This window comes from Leuciscus leuciscus, assembly GCF_965113295.1.
Source record: "Leuciscus leuciscus genome assembly, chromosome: 8".
Lineage (NCBI taxonomy): Eukaryota > Metazoa > Chordata > Actinopteri > Cypriniformes > Leuciscidae > Leuciscus > Leuciscus leuciscus.
In genome coordinates this window covers 15,231,829-15,242,163 of record NC_138732.1, presented here as the reverse complement: position 1 = coordinate 15,242,163, position 10,335 = coordinate 15,231,829, and the positions used below count along the sequence as shown (strand labels likewise).

Genomic DNA, 10,335 nt, shown 5'->3' with positions numbered 1-10,335 from the left:
GATGCAATTTGGTGATAATTTATGATGCCGTACATTCCTGCCATTTAGCACCTATTCTGTTAAGTGGTCGGCTGTTCGTGTTAGTGAGCTTAGACTTTCAGTGATTACTTTTGCCAATGCAGTTTGTTCATGTTTGGCATATGCTCACATTGCGGTTGAGATTGTTCCAAACATTAAATAACTTTGCTGTTTTTGAGACTATTTGGCCTGGAGTTCAACTATTACTCACCCGTGGCTTAAAACCCCCACATCGGACTGCCGCTTGTCAGACCTGATCTAAATGCTAATTGCCAATCGAGCAAGGCTGTCTCACCTCTGCAGATGGGTTTGTAGTAGTGATTAAACTTGTTTTAGCTGCCTTCACCACCCCATCTTTGGATTTTTATTTTTTTATTTTTTTTTAGCCCCTCCATTTATGTAACAAATAATATGCAGTCAGTCAGATCTTCTTCTTCTGAATGTGCTCTTTACAGGACACCCAGGTTGTGACATGTGTGGAGTCAGAAAATTCACTAAAATATAATGTCCACTACAGTGGACAAAAGTGGGTCACAGGAGGACATTACTCAGACACCAGATATAATTTTATTAGTGGGTGTAGGACACTATAGTTAATTTATGTAAGTGAGGATAGCAAACTAAAATAAACTGTGACATATTATACCCCAAAATTCTTCATACAGTGGACTTCCAGTAAAATAAAAATTTGGGACCAAAAATTATTCAGACACTTTGACCTGACCATGTTTTGCTTAAGTGTTTTTTCTTTAATTGCTAATGCGACCTTTTTACTCCACAGACAGAACAAAATTAAGCATTGCTTGGTAATTGGTTGACCTAAATGGGAATTATTTAACTGTGTACTTAAATTTAACAGCTGACTGCTATTCAACCTAATTCATTTGTGAGACAGAAGGTCTAGCAAGTCTAACAGAAGGATGGCCAAAACCAGTGAAATATCAACTGATTTGATAACTTGCCATATTATAGTACCATTTTCTAAACTATAGCGAATAAACTGTGATAATGTGAGAAATGTTGAAGGTGTCTGAATAAATTTTGGTTTGACTGTATATGGACTAACCTGACATTAGGCAGTGGGGAGATCCGTTCTCAATTGTCAGCCCTCCCTCTGCCACCTGCACCCCTTTTAAATGAATTTGTCATAGCTCTCTGTTTGTGACTAGCCAGACTCGGGGCTTCAGCTGGGGAACTTCCATCATTTTAATGATATCAAAAATAGTGTCAGGCTAAAGTCAATTGTATCTGCAACTTACAAAATGTTTGGAAGGAAAATGTATCCTGCAATGGCTTTATGGCATTCATTTTTTCCTGTCATTGTTGTGTTGAGCTCTGAAAAAACACAATCTATTTTTCTGTCCTGGTTCCCTGGCAGTGATCCTCCCAGTCATGATGTAGCAAAGCATTCTCGTGACACCCAGGCTGAGTGGGCCACTGACAATCACCTGTGTGCTTGTCTCCTTACTCTGTTTCAACAGCCGATAAGTAACCCTAAAATGAATTCCATTAGGAAACAAATCTCAGGCCAATTCGCCTCTATCACACTGAGGGTCAAACGGCATAATACCTGAGGTCAGGTAAGAAATGGGTTACAGCGTATTAGGGCTGAAATCCTTTCACTGCCCGGTGACACAGGTGGTGACTAACACTCTCACCATAATGGGATTTCCCGAGAGATCTGCCATTTTGGCTCAGTGGCCCTCTGTGGCCCTTCACAGATTAATAACTCAATGGATTACCTGCTGCACTTTTCAAGGGCATTAAACTAAGTTCTCACCCTAATCAATCGGTTGAAGCTATTCTGCCATCAACACAGTTCAATACTGTACACTTCATTTCCCTCACAGAAGGAGGGACTGCACTTAATTATTCTCCACTGCGAAGCTTTGTATCAGCATCAGTCCACCCTCACAGGTTAGACAAAGGCATGAAAGGGGGATTAAATTTCTCTTCACGCTTTAATGAGAGTGATGTAAATGGCTAGTCAAATAACTTCCATAGCCATGTAGTGGAACCAGAGTGACCAGTGAGTCAGGTCACGGCTCAGAGGAAATCAATAAAGTGGCAGTTTTAAATGAGTTTAGCTCTGAGTAAAATAAAAGAGGGGGAAAAAACATAAACATCACCTCCTCTCCAACCTCCTCCCGGGAAGGGTTTTATTGCCGTAAATTAGATAGAAAGATGCTGTTTGCAAAGATATATGAGCCCTGAGTATCATCGCCGTATATTTCTTTGACACTTAGCCTCCGCTTACAGTACGAGGGAGGACGTTTATGAAGGACATTTGCGATCTAGATGAGCTGTTATCAGGGATTTGTGGTGACCATATGCTTTGGCAAGGTCATGAAAGGTCTCAGTCATCAGTGACAATCAATGTAGGTTTGTTTACCTGGATCAGAGTTTAATTTAGGTTTCATGCCATACATTTTCTAATGTCTTTAGGACTGTAAATTTCCCTAATGCAGTTCCGCAGCCCTCATAAAACCTGTGAAGTCACCCACTTACTTTTTAATGTAATTTAAAGTTGTGCAAACTAAGTTGCAACATGTTTGATAAAGGAGACTTGAACATGACTGGCAGTACACTATCTTGATGAAACCAAGCAGAATCTTTGACGTCATATTTCATTTGTGAGACGACTGTTTTAAGGCTTAAGCACAGCTCTGAGAATCTATTTACCCACCCTGGACACAGGAAATGAATTAATTACTAATAAGAGCGTATGGAGGCATCTTTAATTCAGTGTGTTCGTGTTTATATATTTATATAAATGAATACATTTATGAACAAAGTTTATTACATTTGAAACACACATCAAATTGCTTACAGGAATAGTTCCCTCCAAAATGAAAATTATGTCATCTTTTACTCATGTTGTCCCAAACCTGTATGAATTTCTTTCTGAAGTCAGTCATACATGTTTGGAACAACAAGATTTTTTTTTTTTTTTTTTTTTTTTTTTTGTGTGTGTGGAGTGATTTTATGTATTCTTATGCAGTATGTGTATACTCCTTTTAAGCTTCTTGTAATATAATAATATCTTGATCAAAGCTTATTAGTATCAATGTTTATAATAAACAAAACGCAACGCGGAAAGGGCCATTTGTTGTTCATTATATTTATGAGTAATTAAAATGACATTAGAGAAAACGTAGCTACATCTGTTTTCATTTGAAGTCAGATAATCATTTTTATTTGAAGTTAAAGAAATAACAAATACTTCAATTTCAAAACTCTGGCAGCCTCCCACAATGGAACAATTTAATTATCCGACAAAAATAAATCTGTTTTATTGTATTAATGGCACTTACAATCACTTTTGTATCTTTGTAGGTGTTAAAGCAGAACAAAGAGAGACATTTTACAGGACCATCTTCTACATGCTGCGCTCCCCCACCCTCTCGCTCTTCACTCCCGCTGAGATGAAGAGCGTAGCGAAGCCCACCTATTAGACAGCACGCTAGCCTCCCTGGGCTCCTTCCCAGGAAACAGGTCCGGGGGCGTTCTGTCAGCAAGTTCCTCTGGGAGTAGTCACACTTTTTAAAAGACGGAAATTAAGTGGAAAAATGTCTGTTCCCTCACTGATGTAATTATCTGTCCTGGATTAACATCTGTTCACTGGCACAAGTGCCAAGTCCACTTCAACATGTTCCAACTCCTTGTGCCCAGGCTGGATGTATACCTGTATCTGTTCCTAATGCCGTGTACCTTGGCACACGTCGCTACTCGCTACGGTTTCTCTCTCTGACATTAGCAAACTATTCAACATCTGCCCCCCTCATCTGCACAGCATCTATTCGCCCGACACTTTTTCATTCTAACCTTGTAAAAGTTTGTTCCCATTTATTCTGAGAAAGCAATTGAAGCAGGTAGGAGGAAATTTAGCTGAAAGTGGTCAAATTAAAATCTGTATACATAAAAATAATTGCACACATATGCATATATACACTTCCGGAGTACCAGTCAAAAGTTTGGAATATGATATATATTAGATTGATTTCTGAAGGATCATGTGACACTTAAATGGCTAATGAAAATTCAACACTCATCACAGGAATAAATTACGCGGTAAAACTTTACAATAAGGTTCATTAGTTAACTACATTAGTTAACACTAACTAATAATGATCTGCACTTATACAGCATTTGTTCATCTTTGTTAATGTTAATTTCAACATTTACTAATATTTTATTAAAATCTTGTTAACATTAGTTAATGCACTGTGAACTAACATGAACAAACAATGAACAGCTTTATTTTTATTAACTAACATTAACAAAGATTAACAAAAACAGTAATAAATGTATTGCTCATTGTTAGTTCATGTTAGTTAATACATTAACTAATGTTTAATAAAGGAACCTTATTGTAAAGTGTTACCAATTACACTTTAAAATACTGTATATTAAAAAAGAAAAGTTATTTTAAATTGTAATAACATTTCACAATATTAAAGTTTTACAGAGACTTAAACATTTAAGAGACTTATTTCCTTTAAAATAACTGTAATTATTTCAAACTATTGACTGGTAGTGTATATATGCCCAGGACTGGCTTTTTGGGAAAATAGATGGATAATTCTTTGTTTTCTATTGTTGATTTAACAAATGGTATCATGGTTCATTTGAGTCAGAAGAGCCTCAAATACAGTGATGTCACACTCTGTCTGTTTCCACATATTTACAACCACACATGTGTCTAATTCATCCCAGTGGCAGTACAGGAAAGTCTACTGTCATTGGATAATCACACACTTCCTACGTTAGTCCTCTAGATAACACATTATCATGCTTCATTTATCTTCATTATGTGTGTCAGTGGTTGTGTCATAGTGGGCGTACATCACAGAATCCAGCTGCTAGTTTAATCACTTGCATACACTATTCATAAAATTCTGGTTAATATTGAAGATACCTGTTTTAAATTCTTGCACAGCACCTATATATATATAAAAAGGCATGGTGCCAAATGCAGATTTCACCAGGGAGACTGGACATTGACAGGATGGTAAATTAATTTAGTGGTAGAAAATGTCACCTCACCTTCTCTTGTTGCACCATTAGAGTTAGGCAGGACTGTGAGTGGTGAGATGACCTGAAGGACTAGCCTGTCACACCCCACACTAATGTTATGCCCAGAGGGAGCAAATTAGACCTGAACTATGCAATGGAAAAGTAGATCTACATCTCTCTTTTGCTTGCCTCTAATTATTGTTATTCTTTAGTTCTAGGAGCAGGGCAGACAAACTGCCATGTCCTTTCTATTAAATTAAATGTCTCAGGAGTTTTAAGGATAGGTTAATGAACTGCAGAATATCTTGGAAAGTGCAATCAAAGCCTAGTGATTATGGCAGAGTATGTAACATTTCTGTTTCAGTCTTCAGGCCTGGGCCTCAAGAACTCTTGGGTATACCGCCAGTGTTGTTTCAGAAAACCGTAATTAGGCACAACACTGAAGGTTTTCCATGCTGCAATCCCAATATCCTCTGACCATCCTCCTCAGAGCCACACATGAGCTCTACTGGGCGATGATTTCAGCGGCACTAATTGCAATGCAGAGTGCATCTTGAGCCGAGTCTGGCTAAGATTTGCTTAGCCTCTGGCTCGTCAAATGATTATAAAATTGATTGAATTAATAATGATCAGTATTAACTTAGAGCATAGGTTTGTGTGAAGGAAATTAGTGAGAGCACAGACACAATGAATACATTATGAGTCTTTTTAATGAGTGAAACTTTAATGAGGTTGTGGAATAGTGCATTCAATGCCAGCCTCATACAAATAATCAGATTTTATATATCAAATGTACTACATTAGAATGTGTGTGTGTGCGCGTGTGCGCGTGCTTGTGTGTGTGCGCGCACGCATAACTATATTTTGGAGACAAATTTGTACCTAGAAGTGAGTTAAATCTGGCAAAACTTCCTTTTGGGGGTATTCTCTTTTTTGAAAATGGCATAAAAATATTTATTTTTATTTAAAAAACATGAAGAAAGTTTTCTGTTAGGGTTCGGTTATAGTTTGGTTATTTTTATAACTTTAGCTAAGTAATTGTGTAATCAAGGTATGAGGTTGATTTGTCAAGAAAAGGGTAAATAATGTCCTTTTTTTAAAACATGAATGTGTTTAAAATGTGTATTTATAACTGTATTTAACACTGTTGGGTACAATATTTCACCAAGGCACCATTTCATAAAAAGAAAAAAGAAAAACTACTTTAGGGTTGCCACCACAGAGTGAAAATATGCCTATCAGATTTGTTTTTAAGCAAGCAACATTATTAAAAGACTCTTTGGAGTATGGCTTTGATTATCCAGCCATGTCCTTGATTTAGAATGGATAGATGTCTATAATGGATGTATCTTCAAAGTGGGAACCATTTAAATTCCTTTGAACAGTAGCTGACTCAATTGGGATTAAAGACGTGACATTGCTTAGAAAAGGCTCATTCCATTTCTGAAGCTGTTTTGATAAATCTACCTGCAGCTCCTCGTATTGTACACAAATGTGATGCTGTGGCGGTTCGGGTGTTGTGGATGTCAGCAATCTGCCAATCTTGGTTTTGCATGCACATCTTCACATTTCAGATCAGGCCTCAAGTGTGAAAATGATTTGCTTAGATTTCACCCAAGAGTCAGCTTCTGCTTTTGCATAAAACCATTTTTGCATAAAAAGAAAGTTAGTTGTCTCTCTCTTGACGTTGTTTAATTTATGGTGACAGTTCATTAGTGAGTTTTAAAGAAACTTGTCAATGTGCGATGAATAGCTCTATATTATCCTAAGTTTAATATGCGGTTTGGGTGATTTAGGCTATTCAGTGAGAGGAAGCTAAGCATTATGATTTTTTAAAACCCAGCTCATCCAGCTGTGTTTGTAGTGCAAGCTGTTTTGCCGAATAATTTGTGTTTGTACCTCATTTGATAAGCTTTCTAGCATGTCCAGTTTTGTTTTCATTATTTCTTCAGCTTGCCTGTTTTGTTTAGTTATGATGGTCAGCTAGTAACTGCAGGTGTTATTCAGCATGTTTTAGTGATTCTCACAATTGGGTGTCTCTGCAGGGTCTGCGTTCTCATCAATGTTATTTTTTGGCATGTTGTCACCTGTTGACAAGCTCCGCTCTATTATGTATTTGATAGTCAGAATACTAGACGAGGATGGTTCTTTCTCCTCCACATTTTGTGGAAAGGATAAAGCTGGCAGTGGCTAAAGATCTGGGCACAACTGCAACAAAGCACTCAAGTTAAGAAATCCCTTCTTTTAATTTGTACCAAGATAATTTTTTAACTTAAAGGTACAGTGAGCAATTTTTGAAAAACGCGGTTGAAAAGTGGATCGGACCGAACACCGAAACACACTTGTAACCAATCAACAGTAAGGGGAGTATACAGTCATCATGGAGGAGGAGAGAGAGCTCAGTGCACAAGACCAACATTAGCAGAACGACTATAGAAAGAGAGAGATGGCAGAGAAAATACAAAAGAGGAAAAGACCAGGGGAATATAACTTTAAAAAGATGGGTTAAGATCAGGTAAAAGGTAAGAACCAGGTTAATATCGCAGAAGCTTTCCAGCACTGGAGAGACCTTAAGGAGCGGGAAGGCCTGAAAACGGAATCAGTTACTTTATTTCTTCTTGATACTCGAGTAACGTTGGTTTTGCTGTGTTTCACAGAACTAAGACATGCTGTCTTTTGCTTGAATATACTCGTGTGTCATCTTCGCTTGTATGTCAATTTGCATATTTTTTTTAAAAGCCTGGAACATCTAAACCTCCTCCACCACCCGTTTCAAGCATCAGCTCAAAGTGTGTCTGAAAATTGTGATAACACTCCTAATATGTTTTTTCTTTTGGTTCCCCTTTTAGTGATCGCAATAACCCCTTAATCTTGTCACATTTGTAATATATTAGTCACTTGGACTTTTGTGTAATGTAAGAGGCTGTTCATGAAAACTGTGTTTGTTTTTTTGGGATGGAAGGGATGACTTTGCCATAGAGTTAATATCGAGCTAAATCTATTCATCTATTCATCGAGCTAAATAACAATTAGACATTCGACCTGAATTATCATAGTAACACAAATTGCTTTCACTTATTGATGACATCATACCCTCGGGAAGCAGGCACAGCAGATTCCGCCATAGTCGTTGCCTGTGTTGCATAGAGTGTGTGTGAATGTGGGGGCGGAGGCATCAAGATAGGGGTGTGATCCTTTTGGTCATGTTTGTTTTGGTGATTTCAAATATCAACTGCATTTACCAGAACTCACTTACTGCACCTTTAAATGGATTACATGCAACCTCTGCATGTACTGTAGCTTGGTAATGGGTTGAAGTGGAGTGATCCAACAGCTCCATTCAACTGGAGCTTATCACTTTCATAATTGTTACAGTTGCTGTGGATAAATCATTCACTTAAATTACTTCTTATTAAATGTTCCATTGCCAGCATTAACAGACAATAATGATGTATGATGAAAACATTTCTTTATAGATTTCTGTTTTTTTCTTTATCTCATTTTTTAAATCACTTTTATATTATGCTCCTTTTGGGTTCTGTTTTTCAGAACATAGTGTTTCTTGACACATAACATCTATTATACTGATGACACACAGTTGTGCTAATCATTGATATAAATCTTTCAGATTGCCTTGTGGGCAAAAAATGGCTAAAAGCTTCTTCTTTTTTTTTTCATACAAATGAGACTGACAGAAGGTATTATATTCCTCAAGCTCATAGTTTAGCCAATAATTAAGGGTCCTTGTCACTCATGCCAAAAACCTGGATGTTATCTTCACTAATGTTTTGGCATGAATTCAGTGCTACTATGAAAGAAGCTTTTTGCAGCTCATGGCCATTTCTAAATTAAAGGGTTCTTTTTTTAACGGCTGTGAAGCTCTGAATATGGTCATAAAACATATTTTGGCACAAAAAAAAAATCATTTATCATACATACTACTAAATACATCATAATTTTCCTAATTTATTTTGGTCATCTAAGTAATTTTATATTGTCAAGTCACCTTAATTTAAATAGCGCTTTACAGATGGTTTCCAAGCAGCTTTACAGGGATAAACAGGAAAATAATGATTTGTTGATGCGAACAGAATTCGATTCTGCTCTAAGGACGACAGTAAACAGTCATTATTCAGTTGAAATCAGTTCAGTGTTGATTCAGTTTGGTTCAATAACTGTGTAAACTTCATCAGTTATGGAATGAGTTCCGTAATGAGTCTATTTTAAGGACGTTTGCATTTGGTCCATTGAAATCCACTTCTGTCTTAGTTTTTTTGATTTAGATTTTAAATCTAAATGTGAACATGCATTTTTAACCATTGGTAAGTTTGTGTAGTGTAAAGGGATGAATTTTAATATTGCACTTCATCTAAATAAATGAGTGAGAATGGAAGAGAGGCTGAAATAATAGGTAGTTGGCTGGCATTTGCAAGTTTTGCTAAACCCTGCTGCTGCTGGCTAAGCCAACCTGCCTCTCTCTGAGTGAGATGAGATGCTTCCAGCTCCCCACCTGTGCTCTCTCCCTGTCCCACCAGCCCTGCATCTTTGCGGGGGAAAGGATCATCTACAGCATGGGGCTGACAGGCTCGCCACTCATTCCACACCAATGGCCAGAGGATTATTTAGGTTTAGACACAAGACATGGATACTAGCTTTTGTGGGGAATAGTTTGTTACTTGGAAATAAATAATATCGAACACATATTTTGATGCTTTTTGATTTTGTCAACAACACATCTCTAAGATACAAATTGATATTATTTATGCTTTTATTTGTTATCTCTAGTTTTTTGCCTTTTTCTTCAAAGAAGGCCCTGAAGATCTGAATGACTAAACAGTAGTTTTTACAGAAGTTGCAAGGCTTTTCATAGGCTTGCTCTTTAAGCTTGTGTGTCTGATGCATTTCTCTTTGAGATTTCCTCTCAATAGGATCTGAGTGGTGTTGATTTTTTATATGATACTAAAATGTCATTTAAAAATGTCTTTGTTGTGACTCAGCGCCTTGCACAAAAAAGTAAATTCCCATTTTCAGTGTCAATAGGCCAATTCAGCTCTACGCAGAAGAGCGTTGCGGCATATCAGCCGAGATGCGTGTCGACAACTTTACAGACATGGTTGACATTTTCTCTTCAGCGAGGGAAAACAGTAACCTATATTATACCTCATGCCTCTGCCTGCTCCGTTCTAATCTGATAATGTTTCCACGCTTGCAGTTCCAACCTGCGCCTGTCCTTGGCAGCAGATGCACTTCCTTGTGTCTTTCTTTCTGAAGAGATTTTCCATAAAAACAGATGCGCTGACA

At 37.3% G+C, this 10,335-nt stretch overlaps 1 long non-coding RNA gene across 1 annotated transcript in view; it reads right to left on the bottom strand.

The window, feature by feature from the left end:
- Positions 1-4,222: 4,222 nt before the first annotated feature.
- Positions 4,223-10,335, bottom strand: part of LOC309504937 — a 414,587-nt gene continuing 408,474 nt past the window's right edge. Inside the window, exon 3 of the long non-coding RNA XR_014208228.1 lies at positions 4,223-4,249. This is a non-coding gene — a long non-coding RNA (uncharacterized lncRNA). The remainder of the gene's footprint in view (positions 4,250-10,335) is intronic.